We start from the raw sequence: 17,727 nt of genomic DNA, 5'->3' as shown, positions 1-17,727 counted from the left end.
CTGTGTGCATAGTGGCATAATGCATGCTGACTCAAAATGTTTGAAAGGAAAGAAGAAAGGTTTCCAAAAAAATAATTCTAAAACTCCAAATCTGAAACTGTATGCTAGCTGAGCACTTAAAACAAACAGAACATTGTAAAGAAAACCAAAGAAAGTTCAAAAATTCCTTCCCACACTGACTTTCATATTAAAACAGCAAAAGAGAGTTCCAGAGTAAAAAAAGATGTGCTTTTTTATTTTTTTTCTTTTATTTTTTATTTCTTTCTCCTCAAAAAAAAATAAATAAAAATTAAATTTAAAAATATGCAGTTGCTTGTCATCAAAATGGACTGTGCTAGGGATGATTGTTATCCTATTTTTCTCTCACAAATGAGCTCTCTTTGTTATCTGGGAAGTCCACTTGGGTCTCTTAGGTCTTGGTCTTTCTCTATCATGTGTATGGTATCTTAATATCTATGTTGCCCTTCGTTGTCAAGAAGCCTGCCTTCTCTTCCTGTGCTCTTCCTTTGGCATCATTCATTCACTTAGCGGAAAAATTTAGAGCTGCTAAGCTAGCAAATACCTCAGTAATTCCTTTCTTCTAAGGGTACATGATTTGGGGGGGGGGACATCCATTTGACTCTTAGAATTGCCATTCCAAACACAGAAGAGTTATAATATGTTGGCATCCCTCCGTTTCTGAAACAAAGAAGTCTTCCCCATCACTGTCTCTGTGTTTATGTGCCAATTACGTTTTCAGCAGCAAGTCGCCTAGACGCCTCATTACCTCCATCACGTTCCAGGGCAAGATTATGATTTTTTTTTTCTTTTCTTTCTTTTCCAGATTCTTTAGTAACAACAGCAGGGACGAACTAGTTCACAACTCTTTTGTTTTCCTTTTTTTTCCTCCCATTTTTCCTAATAGAGAATCTAAAAGGTTAGATCACTGTAAAAGAACAGATTTCCATGGAGTGTTAAATTGACACATGCCACATGTTTATATCATCTTCTTCCATTAGATACTACCATTAAATACTTCCATTAAATATTTTTAGGAAACTGGGAAGAAAGTTCTTGTGACCAAGGAACCCCAAGGATAGCCTACATTCTTTTCATTTGAAATACACAGTCCTACATATATTAATAGTCGTCTTACACTTGTTAATACTTGAACACTAAAATCTTTTTGTGTACTGGCATAGGATTCAATGAAAAAACTTGAAGCTGTTTTTAAGCATATTTTATTAGCTTGATTTGTGAAAACGAGCAAATAATCATCTTTCTGCCTAATTCCAGGAAATTGAAACACATTCTAATCTTAGTTGATTTCCAAACAAGTTACTGTTAGTCAGTAATTAAAAGTTATTGTTACTATTTCTGAGATCATTGTTGTCTTAGCATATTGCTGTAATGTTTTAGGTAAACTTAAATGATATCTATATAATATAATATAATATATTAATAAAGAACTATTCTAAGTGCAAACTTGAAACAATAACCTTCCAAATTAAAATAAAAAATTCAAAAGTGGCAAAAATTTACAGCTACCAGTTAGATTTATTGTAAACTAGCCACATAGCACCTTCACTTTCACTGAGAGATAGAAATAGAACCAAACCTCTTTATATTTGATGAACCATGCTATTTAAATACAGTGGATGTTTTAGAGATTTCTGTTACTAATGCACTGCTGTTCCAACATTCCCTATTTTTATTTTTTTATGGACTTTTATATCCTATCACTACATCATTGAGTTTGTCAATGGGTACCTATGAAACTAGTAAAAATACTAAAGAACAGTCGGAAACTTGATAACTTGGATTTAAAATGGCATGTAATGAGGAGAGCTAACAATGACCTAAAATTATATAGTCTAGTATGACATTAAAGGAGAGCATTCTGTAAAACATCAGACACTTTTGAGAAAATATAGAATATCATTATAGAAAAATCTAAGACTAAAATTATAAATTTCTATGCTCCAAGAATATATCCTCCCCCATTTTTTTAAATATTTCTTTATTTTGGAAAATTAGTCTTAAATTATAATGATCCTCAGGAACTTATCCCCTCATATAAAATGCAGATCCTTTATGTATGGATCTGCATACATATACTTATGCAGGGAAATTTTTTCATCTGGCTTTGGTGAGGGGGCACAGAGCAAAGGATCAAGGGTCCTTTTAATTCTGACAACCTCTTTCAGTTACAAAATAATGTTTAAAAGTCACCTAACATATAACTAAACTATCTTCTAAGGTGGTCTGTGATCACTAACAAGTTACCAGGTTGTATTTTACCTTGCAAAGTTCTGATTCTACTTAACTCACCAGTGTTCAAAGGGACCACTGAACTTTTTGTTGCAATTTTCTTTCTTCTTCCCCAAATCTTTAAGTAAAATTCTATTTTTTCCTAATAATAAAACAGCGCTCTCTCTCTCTTTAATGTTAGAAATGTAGGCAGCTTCAATACAATCTAAGACTATCAGAAAGTTAAACAAATTAAATTGTATGTGCTGACCTAAATCTATCATCCATCTTCTTATTCAGGATGATATTCAACATTTTAATAAATTCATGTGAGTTGAAATTTCTTCTGAGTCAGCTACTTAGTGTGTACAGGGCCATTTTGTGCCAAGTTCCATCTGTTTGTCTGGTTTGGGCACCTCCCAAATTTGTGACAGGGTTTTTGGCACCTTTTCCTTTTTCCTTGGCTTAATCTTTAAGTGGTTTATTCCTTGGAAATCTGATTAAATCAGAGGCCCAGGTAGGATAAATCTTTCTAACATTTTTGGCCCAGAATGTAGTGTTCCTCTCACCCCTTCTGCAATCCACCCAGGATTTTTGAGATTCCTCTAAGATCCTGCTATTGGGCCTTCCCTAACAGTGCATCCCATCTCATTAGACAGCACAGTAATTCTGCTCATAATCTTTTAGGGTCTCCTCCCCAGAAGGGGGACATGTATATCTAGGGAACAGTGGACCCAACACTGGGAAATTAGAATTAAAATACATTTTATTCAGTTTCTTTAAAAAAAATCACAAGTTTCAGTAAGCCTTATTGTATTTCTAGTATTCTTTTGGGAAACCAAAAATGTCTTTACCCTCTTTCCCTGTCTAACTAATTAAACAAATCTTAGAAATGCAGGGAGGGGGGAAAAATAGAGAAAAATATTTTTTAAACAACAAAGCCACTTTTTTAAATGAGTTAAATATTCCAGGGGAACATTAGAAGACACAGAAAATGACATCAAATTTGGCATTTGATTTTTTTTAATTATACTTTGATTTTGGTAATATTCAGAAACAAAATATGCCTGAGAGGGAGTTCAGGCATATTTTTGCTTTCTGTATACTGAACTGGCAACTAAACTAATAGTTCAGTGCTCTTCTAGAGTCAGTCAGTAAGGAGGTATAAATTTTACTTTTTTTTTCTGTGTCATCTTCTTTTTTAGTTGTTTTGATTTACTGCTTGGAACTGTTTTAATATGTATTGACTGTCTGCAGAGATCTTTGCTGACCCAGCTTTTTAAGAGGATGCAGTACTGAAAGAAGCCAGTGAGTTCTTCTTTATGGGCTCTGACATATTAATTAGCAAAATGGACTAAAAAGCTTTCCTATTTCTGTTTTAATTTCTTATATTCTCAAATACCTGTCTATATAGCTGTAAAACAGGCAAGTCTGTGAAAGTAATGGCTGGCAGTAAGTCCAGACCTTTCCTAAGGCAAGTTTATCAATTCATGAGCAAGTACTTATTAACAATCTCAGGGTATATCTACATATGAGGTGCCTTATAGTCACCATGTTTAGTTGATATCCTGACACAGTTTACTGTTGAAGAAATAGAAGCTAAGGGCATTTAAATATTTGATTTCTCAGCTAGTCACTTTTGGGTTAGGATATAAACTCAGATGTTGTGTGGTAGAGGTAGTATCTCGGGGCAATTCATGTTCTACTAGCACCTACCTAAAACCCCAAATCCCAGGAACTGAAAATATAGGAGTCAGACACAGTGCTTACATCTAATTCTAGTTAGAAGTTCACACACACACAGAGACACAACAAGAAACCTGATAAATTCTTATTTGTCTTTTGTACACTCAGCTAGCTGAAACAGAAATACAATAATTATAAATTTCTACTAGACTCCTGCAATTCAGTGAGTATGTTTGAGAAGGATATCTAATATGGTCATTCTTGCCTTAGTTTTCCTATGTGCATGTACATGTGTATGTATATGTATATATATGTGTGGGTCAAGTTGAGAGACATATGAGAGAGAAAATGTGTGTGTGTTATCTGTACATTACAGTAAACATGCGAGTAATATCTTTCTTCGTAGCAAGCCTGAGAGTTTAATGAGGAAGTTGCTACTTTGGCAGACCTTCCCTTCTTCTTTAAATGCAATGTGTATAAACTTCAAATCTAGACAGTTTAAATGTGGCCTGAGAAGTTTCTGGATCTTTATAAAAGGATAGAACTTTTAAAAACATCCATCATTTTACTATAAGAGCAGCAAGTTGAGTGAAATTTCATAAATTTTATTGTCTTAGTATTCCATGTTTTAATAGAATATCAAAATTAAAATACTTAAATAATGGAATACAAACATTGTTCATTTTTTGTATTTGAGTCTTCTAATTGGTTTTCTATTTTTCACAACTTTATGGTTATTGCATAAATAATAGATATTGCATAAATAGATGAGGAACTACAATTCTATTATTAGTGGTTAGTGGACTTGAACAGTTTCTTCATTGGTTGGTTAAGGTAATACAGCATAAGGATCTGTGTGGACAGACATCCTTCCTGGGTACCCGTTAAGCTTTTGGCATTTCTTATGCTAGAAAAACATTGCTTTAGACATAAGAAATGTATTCTTTTCTCTCGTACTCAAGCTTTGGTTGGCTTTTCCATAGGATTCAGGAAGTTATCATAAGATGATTGGCAATATGTCCAGGGTTCCTTCTATACAAACTTGATTTTCAAGCAACCCTAGTATTTCTATGTTGCAAAAGATTACTGAATACTGTCGTCTCTAAAATTTAGTGGATCAAATTGAACTAGAAACAGTATTTTTAATAAGATTCTTTACTACTCAAATATAAAGAAGGTCTGTGCATCTCTGAATTTCATGAGTAGATAGAGACAACATTTCTTTTTCCAAATCAAATTTCAAAATTAATTATTTCATCCCAGTCCTGTTTATGAAATGCCCACTCTCTGTAGCAGATATCATAGTAAATGCTAGAGACACAAAGTGAAATAAGATGTGGTCCTGCCTTAGAAAAATTGTTTATAATGTGGTAGCAGAGAAAGAATGTAAATGCCTGATTAATATCTGTCTGATACATTTGTGCTGAAGAGCACAGTACAGAAATCTCCAAGAGGAAGGAGTGCCGATCCTGTGTGGGACTGGGGGCTGGCTGTCATGTGTCAGAATGGAAGTACTTCCATAGCTGGATTTCAGAGCCAAACAGAAGTTGGAGATGTAGAAAAGGCCAACGAGCCAGCAGATTTTAGGCATATGGAAAGTTATGAAAACATGAAATATCAAGGTATACTCAAGAAGCCATAAGCAATTCAGTGTGACAGGAATATGAAGGGAGACTGGCAAGACACCAGGTGGAGCAAGGAGGCACAGATTCAATTATGAGGAAGTTCTGCCAAATCCAAGAGTATGGTTTTATCCTACAGGCTCAGGCGCTAAACAGGTTTAAGGAAAGAGTAGTCCCCTTTTGTATTCTGGTAAAATCAATCTGGTGATTGCAGGGACTTGAAAGAGCCAAAAAGTGGGTGGGGGCAAGGTAATGTGATATGTGCAAAAGTAAATTTAAGTGATCGGAAATGAGAATGGAAAGAAAAGTGAGAAATATTTAGGCAATAAAGCCTTGAGGTTTTTTGTTTTTTTTTCTTTTTAACTAAACAGTGGGTGAGTGAAAAGAAGGTCTAATATGATTGTCAGTGTATCAACTATTGCTGCAGCTATGCTTCATAATAAAACCAATGGTAAACATTTATTTCTTGGTCATATAGCTTCAGGTAGGCTGGTATTTGCTGGTCTCTGCAGTATGTGGAGTTAGTTCTAACCCACAGGTTAGATCGGGTTTTCCACATGTGTCTCTTATCCTATGTGGACTGGTAGTTTCCTGAGGCAGGTACCTTTGACAACAGAAGTGATAAGATGGAGATAGGGGAGAGAGAGAGGAAAACCATGATCTCTTTGCTGTTTGCCTGTTAAGTGACGTATTTGCAAAGGTGGTGGAGGTCAAGGATAAGCAGGAGAAGAGGCAATTCATATTCTACCAGCACCTGTGGCCAGCTGGCAGGAAAGAGTAGGGATTTTGCATGATGGTCGAGGAGCAATGTGCAGGGAGTAGGGATGAGAAATAAGGAGAAATTGGGGCCCCCTCTCAAACCTGACCTGCATGGTATGGATGAGAAGTTTCAGCTGAAGGGCCCCAGGGGAAGCAGAATTCTGAGTGGAGAGCTAGATTTCATTTAAGGCTGAAAGCTGGGGGAATTTTAGAAATGAGGTAAAAAGAATGCAGTGTTTTGTCAGCCATGGAAAGATGGTCAGACTCAAGAAGGCAAATCTGGGATGGAGGGGGAAAGTGGGATAGGGAGTCACACTGAGTACAGAGTGTTGTATAGTTGGCAGCCAGAAAAGAATAGATGACTGGGTCTCATATCTTGGCAGTGACTGAGGGTAGCAGTAGTGATCAGCCGGGTTTGTTTAGATGGTTGTGCTGCTGCCAAGAGAATTAGTCCTAACTTCTTTGATGAATAGAGAAAAGGCTTAGGTCAATTTAGACTCATTGGTGGCCTGGATAGATTACTCCTTATAAAGTTCTCCTGTCTCTGACAAATGAGGATACCAAGAAGTTGAAAAAGGAAATGGTCCCAAGGTTACAGAGGTATGAGAAGATGCTGAATTTTTCACTAGATTTAGAAATTGAGAGGTAACTGCAAATGGAGTAAGTTTCAGTAGAGTGTAGGATAGGAGGGAAGAATAGAAAATGGAAATAGCATAGGTGATCTTTCATGAAGGCTAATGTTGAGAAAGAGAGAGAGAAATGTATCCAGAGAAGATGAGAAAAGTTGTTTTCATTCTTGTATGTTTTGTTATTAATGAAAAACTCTGCACCATGCTGAGAGAAAAGAGATACTAGGAGGAATTGGGGCCCCCTCCTAGTATCTCTTTTCTCTCAGCATGTGAGGGAAAGAAGAAACCAGAGAGAGGGCACTGTTAAAAAGCTAGAATTAAGAGCACAGTTTTGTAATAGTTGGCCTTGGAGAGAGTGAGCCTAAATAACAGGAGAATGGTAGGGATGCCTGTGGTAAGGATAAATTTGTAGGTAAAGGGGGTGAGAAATTAAGGATGAAATTGGTGTCAGTTTTTCTTGATAATCTCAAGTCTATATTCAGTGACACTATAGGGTGGCCAACAAGCTGCCAAAGAAGATAAGTAGTAACATATATAATAGGTATCCATGATGGGAAATGTTTAAGTCATTGAAGGAAAATTGGGTCGAAAGCTAGGGGGAAAAATATATTCCACATATACACACAAACACACACACACAGTTACACTAAATTCAAGGATTGGGTTGATAGATAAGCTACAATTTTTCCAAACTTATGTGTTTGGGAAAAACATTATCTCTTGCAATTGTATTTCTAATTATCTATTGAGGTAGATCACAGAAAGTGATCAACCAACTTCTCTTAAAACTAGATTGAGACTTAGAAAGAGGAAAGTGAGCCTGAGCAAAGGCCCAGCTGTGCAGCAACAGAACTGAGGCTCAGACTTGATTTCTATTTCACCAATCTCTTTATTAATATAATTGTTGCTAGTTTTGCCTGATTTAATACTGAAAATGATAATTTAAATCCTCAAAATTTCCCCAAACTCAGCATAGATGCAAGGAAGGTAGACTAATTTAGCACAGCTCTGTTAATTTTTTCTTTAAGCATCTACCATTAAAATTCATCAGAACTGAATAAACTTCCAAGTACAAAAAAAAAAGATCTGTATTTTGCTTAAGATTTACACAGACTTTGTAACAGTCTATTTATAGTTTCTATTCATCATACTGTTTACTTTACTGTGGCATTATATTCCTTTTCCCTTAAATATAAATGCCCAGGAAACATTACTCTGAGTTCCAACAGAATTTGTTGATGTCCAACAGCGCTGAAGCTCTCTGCATACAGTCCTTTGGGGTTTTTATGTGGGGGCTTCATTACACAGGCCTGCATGACTGATTGCATCATGGCCACTGGTGATCAACTCCACCTTGGACCCTCTCCACTCCCCATAGATGGAGTAGTACTGAGTGTTTCAACCTCTAATCACCTGTTTGACTCCCTGACAGTCAGCCCCTATTCAAGGACTGTTTAGCAGCTGTCTATTAGGGTAGAGAAAGGCACACCATTTTGGAGATTCCAAGTGTTTTAGGAACTGAGTGCCAGGAAGTGGGATATATAAAAAGTACATGTGTCTTTTTATATATCCCAGTCCCTAAGATTCCTCTCAGATATTTTTTTCGATCTCCTTTGGTTAGTAGTCATGCTTCCCTTACCCCATTAATATTCCCAAGGCCCACCCTTTTCTCATATCGATAGAAGAACTGTTGTTGACTACAGAAAGGGTAGTGGTGGGGGCAACAATAACTAATTTAGTAAGCAAATATTTATTGAACACCTACCATATGCCAGTCCTCTGTGTCAGGTACTACAAACAGAGCTGTGTAGAATTGGATTCTGCCCTTAAGGTGCTCATAACTGCAACAACAGGAATGCAAACAGTGGAAATACCATGTGCTTACATATAAATGCCAATTCCTAGAGAAAGTAAGAGAGGTTAACTTTACTGAGAAGGAGGATTAGGGTTGGGGTTTAAGCAAACCCTCTACTTTATCTATAGTGTTTTAATATTACATTGAGACTATATTTAATGTACAAATCAATGAGTTCTGAGTTTAAAATTCTAAAAACTTCTTGTTTATATTTTAAAATGACATAAAATTTGTATTTATCATGTACAACATGATATTTGGAAGTGTACATATGTTATGGAAGATTAAATCTAGAAAATGCATTGCCTTCCATAATTATCATTTTTGTGGTGAGTACCTTTAACGTCTTCTATCTTAGTATTTTTCAAGAAAACATCATCTCTAACTCTAGTCACTCAGCTGTACAATAATAGATCTCCTGAACCCATTCCTCCTGTCTTAACTGTAAATGTATGTTCTTTGACTAACATCTCCCCAAGCCCCTCCTTTTGTAACAATTTACAATGTTTAAATATTTCAAAACATTTTTAAACATAGTAAAACATCACTTGCTGAATCTAACTATAGAAATATACAAATGGAAGGATTTTGCATGGGGTCTGGCTCAGATTATATACAGAAGAGTCATGGGAAAGGAACAGTTTCTACTTACTGAAGGAAGATGAAAGGCTGACTCCCTGAGTTATATGGGGAACCCATTTGAGGTGCTGAAGTATTTCAGGGAATACGGGAATGAAAAAAAGGGCTTAACTATGAGACCCCTCATTTATGGGTCTGGCAAAAGAGCCATAATGAAAAACATATTTAGGGAATATTAATCCCCCCCTGTCAATTTTTGGTATCCTAGAGGGCAGGAACTTAGTCCTTTAATTTATTTAATAAGGCACTGATGTGATGCCATGTACAAAAAAGTTCTTTATTTTAGAGGTTCGTGATGCCCAACTGTATCCAATAAAAGCAGACTTACAATAAGTGAATGATGAATATGTGAAAATGAAAGAGAAAACTTTAAGCAACCTAGATTACTTCTTGCTAAAATAAGCAAATGGAAATTCATTCCCATTGCTGATAATTAGAAACCACACACCCACACAAAACAACATACAGATTCCATCCATTTAAAATAGAACAAAGCCGCTCAAAGACACCTTCTGAACAGAAACCCTTTTATTAGCCAGTTAAAAAAGATTATATAGTTTTTCAAACCAGGCAAACCAAACCACAAATGGAAAAAAGAGATGATTTTGTAAAATATTATTTATTATCATTAGGAGTTGTTAGAAGTATTTAGAAATACTGGCATTCTACAGGTGATGGAGGTCTTTTCTTTCTGTACTAATAGGCTCCAGAGAAAATGCTACTGTTTGTTGATTTAGTGATCTGGCATTCCATGACCCATTTTAAATGTTTTATATGGACAAATATTTTTCATTTTAATAAATTACATATTCAGAGTAAGTATATTAATAAAATACTACTTTTCAATTTATAAAACTGGTACTTTTTCCATGAAAGTATAAATTTATTTTTAAAGAGAGAGAGAGAATGAATCTTTTTTTTTTTTTTTTTTTGTAGATGGACACACACAATGCCTTTATTTTTATGTGGTGATGAGAATCAAACCCGGTCACGCCCGTGCTAGGCGAGCGCTCTACTGCTGAGCCACAATCCCAGCCCCGAAAGTATAAATTATTTTAAAGAAAATTGGAAATAAGGGTATAAAATGCTGTATGAATATGGCAAGATATTACGAAGTACTAATACAAATTGCTGGCCAGTTCTATAAGTTTCCATCAGCATTTCTATAGTTTCTGCTATCGTGCTTTTATGCAAAGCTCAAAAATTCTGATAAAACATGCTCCACTCTGAGAATTTCAGGACATGTGATATTCATCCTTGGGGTCTTATTTCCTGTCTGTGGTCAAATGCCTTCAATTCTGATTAAGCAATGGCTTCCTTGGTAGAAGAAAGATTCAGAGTTTCACCTATTATTGAGAACTTCTCTTAATCAGGTCTAACTTGAGTTATGTTTTCAAATATGCTCTCCTAATAGCCCATTCCTTCAGAGAGGGAAAGAAGAAATATGAATTAACTAGTACCTCTCTACATGTGCCTAAAAAATCTTACCAAATTCAGTCAGCCTGGACTTTTCACTTTCTTGCTTCCTCACATTTATTCCATATTTTAGTCAGAGCATCTTCACTGTGATATAAAGACCTGACAAGGCAATGTAAAGGAGGAAAAGTTTGTTTTAGCTCACTGTTTCAGAGTTTCAGTTGATGGTCAGCTCACTCCGAGCTCTGGACCCAGGGTGAGGCAGAACATCATGGCAGAAGGAAAGCAGCTCAGAACATGACATAGAGAGCTCCGCTCACTAGGGACAAAATATAGACCCCAAAGGCACATCTCCCAGTGACCTACCTCCTCCAGCCACACCCTACCTGCCTATAATTACTAACCAGTTAATCTCTATCAGTGGATTAATCCACTGATTAAGTTTTATCTCCTATAATCTAATCATATCACCTCTGAAACTTCTTGCATTGTCTCATTACGTGAGCTTTCGGGGGACACCACATAGTTAAACTAAAGCGTCCAGCAGAAGACCAGGTTGATGCCCTGGCTTACTTCTTCCCACACTTACCCAAGCCACCGTAACCTGGAGGACTTTAATAGGAGTCTTCTAACTGACTCATTCTTATCCTTTTCCACACTTCAGAGTCCTTGTCTCCTCACAGGAGCCAAAGAAACCTTTGGAAAACGTGAATCAAATTATGTACCTCACTTACTTCGAACTCTCTGATGGCTCCCCATCATTCATAAAGAACCATCTAGATTTCTTGGGGTGATTCACAAGGCCATGCCTTTCTGCCCTACCTACCCCTCTAGCCTTGCCACTGCTGTGTCCTCCCCCTTCAGGGCAGTTGCCTGCTCTGTTTCTCAGATGGTTCAGCTTATTCTTGTTTCAGGAAGCATTCCCTCTGCCCAGAATGATCTCTCCCTACATTATGCGGCTGATTCCCTCAGTCTGAGTTCTAATGTAGTTTCTTCAAAGATCTCCCCTGATGTCTCCATGTAAAATAGTTAACCAACAAGAAGTAAGTTCCTATTACTATCGTACTGTCTTAATCCTTACAGGTCTCTCCCTCTTGAATGTGAGCTCCTAGGGCAGAGGCTTTGTAGCCCCAGTTTAAGAGCAGTGTCAGAGGCTGGGCACAGTGGCACTCATCTGTAATCCCAGTGGCTAGGGAGGCTGAAGTAGAAGGATCAGAAGTTTGAGGTGAGCCCCAGCAACTTAGTGAGACCTTGTCTCAAGATATAGAAAGAGATGGGGCTATAGCTCAGTGAATTGTAAAGGACGCTAGATTCAATCCCCAGTACAAAACAAACAAACAAAAAGCAGGGTCTGTCATGCAGCACACATCCTTTACTCTGTATTTGCTAGCTCTCTTTTTAAAATTTTCTTAGTTTATTTATTCTAATTAGTTATATATGACAGCAGAATGCAATTCAATTCATATTACACATATAGAGCACAATTTTTTATGTCTCTAGTTGAATACAAAGTAGAGTCACACCATTCGTGTTTTCATACATATACTTAGGGTAATGACGTCCCTCTCATTCCACTGTCTTTCCTACCCCCATACTCCCTCTCTTCTCCTTCCTCCCCTTTTCCCTATCTAAGTTTGTCTATTCCTCCCATGCTCCCCCCACCCCATCCCCATTTTGAATCAGCATCCTTATATCAGAGAAGACATTCAGCATTTGGTTTTTATATTCTCCAACTCCATCCATTTACAAATACATGAACAAATATTAAAACGCATAAAACATTAAAATTAATAAATAACCCAAGGAATAAAAAAATAAGAAAGAAAGCAAAATAGAAAATAGTGCTAAAACTAGAAGAAGTAAGAAGAGCCAGCATATTCTCATTTGCTTGTCTTGTTTGAAAGAAGGATTACATATTGACTAATTTTAGAATTTGTTTAGTATGTATGATAAAATCAGTGTATAATTTTCAAATCAATATAAGAAAAAATGGACTTAAAAAAGCAATTCATCTTAGAATGACAAGAAAGAGAAAAAGAATCATTAAAATAGTCCAAATATAAAGCATAAAATAAGATGATAAACATAAATCTAAATATGCCAGAAATCGCAATAAATGTAAATGTGCTAAAACCCTAGTTACAGTTCAGATTGTTGGATAGCATATCAAAACAAAATCCAGCTATTTGTTAGGATAAGATATAAATATAAAGCATAAGGACATGAAAAGTTTGAAATTAAAGACACACAGAAAGACAAATTGATAAAAAGAACTAGCAAAGTATGGAGGTTCCTTGGAAAACTGGGAATGGAACCAGCTATCCAACTCCTCAGTCTATACCCTAAGGACTTAAAAACAGCATACTACAGGGACACAGCCACATCAGTGTTTATAGAAGCATAATTCACAGTAGCTAAATTGTGGATCCAACCAAGATACCCTCAGTAGATGAATGGATAAAGAAAATGTAGTATATATACACAATGGAATATTACTCAGCATTAAAAGAGAATAAAATCATGGCATTTGCAGGTAAATGGGTGGATTTATGCAAATATTTATCAATTTATTTTCTCATTTGCAGGTAAATGGATGGACTTATACAAATATTTATCAATTTCTTTTCTCAGCATTCTTTTTTTTTTCCTTTTCATTCTCACTTTTCTCTGGAATCTTTGCTTTTTCCTGAAGTATGCACTCCAGGTACCTCTTAATTACACTCTATTGATAATACTGTTTATCAAAAAATGCCTTTTCCTTGACATCCAGTTTTGCTTTAATGTTAAGATGAAAGTACGTTGAAGATGTTGTTTTCTATTGGCTTCTGGGTTCTTTTGTGAAAATTCAGCTATAAGTCTAATTGGCATCTTTACTTATGATTAATATTTTCGCTCCAGAAATTTTTAAATTCTCTTTGTCTTTGATGTTCACTTTCACTGTAGTCTAGATCTTGGTGTAGATGTTTTCTGGTATTACCTTCTTGATGTGCCTTCTATGGCTTTCTATTAAATTTTTTATCCCTTCTGGGAAATTATGTCTACTAATCTGCCTGTTGCTCATTCTGCCTTCCCCTATGGAACTCCTACTTACTAATATGAGTATTTAGTACATGTATGTTATACCACACTCTGCTATGTTCCTTAAATTCTCCTTCATGTTTTTCTATTTCCTTGAATCTGCCCTTCATTCTGAGTAATTTTTCTGGATCTTCTAGCTCCCCTTTGGTATCTAAGTTGCTTTTATGTTTTACTCACTATTATCCATGGTAATTTTTTTCCTTGTGAGTTTGGTGACTTCTGTGCAAGAGGTCATATTTTGTTGAATTTAGTTTATGAGAATCACAGAGAGCCTCACTGGCACGGGCTTTTCTCCACAGAGGGCTTAAATGTGCTTCTCCCGAGGTACTAGTAGGACATTACTAACTTGGGATCACTTTCATACAATTTCTTGGCTCACAATTTAATTGATGAGGAGAAAATGAATTTTATATAAAGCCTCTAAGAAGTAAATCTCATGGTGGCAAATTCTCAAAGATGGTGATTATTATTGTTTTTTTTTAATTATTGTTTTTCCTATCTAATGGCGGACAAGACAGATATTTTTAGAGTCCCTTTGGTGAGGGAAGTACTCCAATTAGTGAGGTGTGTAGGGTTTTCCAACCCATCCTTTTTTACTAAGGTGGAAGGCCACTTGAAGGTCACTGCTTGAATTCTACTATCCTATATTTGACTTCCAAAATACCTCATCACACCAGCTCCTCAAGCTTCAGGTTTCCCTGAAAGGCAATCTCCGACTTCAAGTGGCTATTACCAACCATCACTCACTCATGGTTTTTCCCTTGTTTGTTTTTATTTGTCAAAGGACTCAGCCTAAAGATTTCCCATCAATGCATTTAAATGTATATTTGCATTATCCATGAACAATTAGTATTTTATCACCAGGATTTTGAGAATTGATTGTCATTGGAAACAGAAATCTTAAGTACAATAATTCTTAACTAAAGAACGAATGAATGTTCATCCTCCATAAAGGGCTAATTCAAACAAACTATTGGACCTATTGCAAATGAGAGAATAACTGAAATCAGACATGGCTTAGTTTCACTGGATCTGAATCACTTTTAACCAGACAAACAACTTAAAATACTGCTGAGATATATGGAAAACCATATGACATAGGAACAAAGTGGGGGATGATGTTCATAATATCCTGAGAAAGTTTGAAATGGAAAATTCCCTTTAATAAGAAACCACCTAATAAAAAGTTCTGGTTATATTTGTAGTTACAAGCTATGGTTTATTACTCTGTCTAGAGATACTTATAATGATTCATTGTTATAGGAAGAAATAAAATAGGGTTCACAAAGGAGCTTTTATCAGATTATAATGTGCCCTGTCGTAAAGCAGGGGAAGAAGAGGCTTATCTAGCTATTTGTTGTCGCTGTCCATGTGGGCTATCATGGATCAGATACTGATTAGAATTCTTTTTGAACTTCTAGATTGCTCTTCAGAGTGAATTCCTTGTCATGACCAACTGAAGAGCAGGGCATAAGAAAGCTGCTTGATAAGTTCTTCAGATACTAAAAAAAAAAAATCAAAACCAGTCCTGTTCATTTTAACAAAAGCTGGTCTCCCCCATGACCTCTTATTTGAACCAAATGATCTTTGATTTTTCATCTTTCCTGAACTCCAGAAATCCTGATGCTTTTGAAGAATTCATGTGGAACTTACCTGTCAAGTAAGATTCATGTTACCATAGAGAAGGTGATGAACTGGACCAAGGGAATGACTTGAGAATTTGGATGAAGCCTCCCCATGTTATATTGCTGAAGAGCTACCTTTGCTTTAGGGGTCTACAAGAGTTGGTAGTTCTCTAGGAACGAAAATTCTATTGGTGAAGTACAATGAAAGAGATGATGTCTTTGCTGCCATTTGTGATGAAGAAATCAGTAGACTTTTTTTTTTTTCTTCTTTCCCTGTGCCTTTTATCCTTTGTTTCTATGAATTAGAATTTCCGGGCATGTCATCTAGGACTGGCATGGCACACACAATGCCCTTGACTCCAAGGAGTTGTAAAGTTGGATCATTTCCCAGTTTATACATCTGCCCCTCTAGCTTGCATGTCAGAGCATATGGCTATGGCAGAGGGGGCAGATTAGAAACCACTTCCACGTCGCTTCCAACTATGAGGAAAAGGAAGCACCCTTTCTCAAATACCATGAAGTTGAGTGTTGAAAGGTCATAGGTCAAACTATTTTCTTATGAATTGTCATCAGTGAGTTAAAGTGTATTCTCTGCATTGTAGACATAGAAGCCCTGCTAAGTGCTATGTGGGAGGGATGCACAAAACAGAAAATCCTGACCTCTGTGGTTAAGGAACGCACGAGTCATGTAAAATGACTGCAGTAGCATCATAAATAGGAACAATTTGGGCTGATCTGCTTATTGATTTACAATATGTTTATTTCTCAGGTGTAATTATGATTTTACTTATAAATTATTCTTCTATATGCAGATATTTTTTAGAGCCATCAATTCAATTCAGAGAATTTCAGTCGTTAGGACTTCTTGCAAAATTTCAGACATTCAGAATTCTGGAAACCAGGCATAGAATGCTACCTAAAGGCGGTACAGGGCTATTGAGGCTCAAGGTATTGCTGTGAGGGTAATTCTCTATGAATCTGGAGAATATCAAGAGTAAGGAGTGATGAAGGAAAAACGGTGGATAGTACAGAAACAAAATGTATCGTCTTTAACTTGTGTCCTGAATTCACCCCCAACTCTTCCAAAGCCTTAATCAATTAATGGCTCTTTATCTTCCATCTTCATATTCTCCCTATTCTTTGGCTCCTTTCTTTAATCAAAGGAGAAATAATCAAGGTGAAAAGGAGGTGGTAGGGCAAAATCAGAGGAAGTATTTGGAAATAGAGATGCATATAAGCAAAGGACATACATACATACATAACAGAGTAGTGGATAATAGTTAAGTGTAGTCAGGAAGTATGCCCTAGAAGCCTTGTTTCCTTGCTGAGAAGTTTAATTTTATCATTTAAGTAACAAAGGAATAACAATCTTAAAATGAAAATCAGACCATGTTACTTCCCTTTATAGAAGCCTTTAGTGTGGAACAACTAGTATCATCATGTAAATAGGTAGGTAGGTAGGTAGGTAGATAGATAGATAATAAAGAGAAACTCCAGTATACTTTATGCCATTTAAGAAATTAACTCAAAGTAGTTCACAGATCTAACTATAAGAGCTAGAACCATAAAGCTTCTAGAAAATGAATGGGAAATTTTTCAGTATGAATTGATCAAAACTTTATAAAACACAAAGCTATGAAGTATAACAGGAAAAATAAAATTGAACTTAAAATTTTAAATGTTTGCTCTTCAAAATGTTCTTTTGAAAAATGAAAAGGCAAATTACAGAATGAAAACATTTGAAAAACCTATACACAACAAAGGATTTATATACAGAATACATGGCAGTTCTAAACCCAAGGAAACAATACTTAAAGATAAGCAAAGGACCAAATAGGTTGCTAAATTATTATAGGTAAGCAGTAATGAGATGTTGAAGTAGACCATCAGAATAGGATAGAAATAGGACATGTATCATTAAAAAAAAATGTTGCAGAGACAGTTATATAGGACTTTCCTATTTCTTATATTTAGGGACAAGTGACAGAAAGACCCAAAATTGACCTGAAATTTTTTATTAAAAGATCACAAGAAAGGTGGTACCTTTAATGGAAAAAATCAAACCATGAAAAAAGCCAAGTTTTGAGAAATAGTCATTTGAAAATACGAGTCTGGGACTCAAAAAAGGTCAGGTTAGCAATATAGAGTTAGAAGTCATCTGCATAGAGGTGATAGTTGAATCTTGGATT

At 35.9% G+C, this 17,727-nt stretch overlaps 1 protein-coding gene across 1 annotated transcript in view; it reads left to right on the top strand.

Moving 5' to 3' along the window:
• Positions 1 to 17,727, top strand: part of Pard3b (par-3 family cell polarity regulator beta) — a 1,014,040-nt gene that overhangs the window by 644,016 nt on the left and 352,297 nt on the right. The gene's annotated exons all lie outside the window — the stretch shown is intronic.

The sequence above is a fragment of the Marmota flaviventris genome, chromosome 11 (assembly GCF_047511675.1).
Source record: "Marmota flaviventris isolate mMarFla1 chromosome 11, mMarFla1.hap1, whole genome shotgun sequence".
In the NCBI taxonomy this organism is placed as follows: Eukaryota; Metazoa; Chordata; class Mammalia; order Rodentia; family Sciuridae; genus Marmota; species Marmota flaviventris.
Note: the sequence above shows the minus strand (reverse complement) of the source record. Positions and strands in the feature narration are given on the sequence as shown.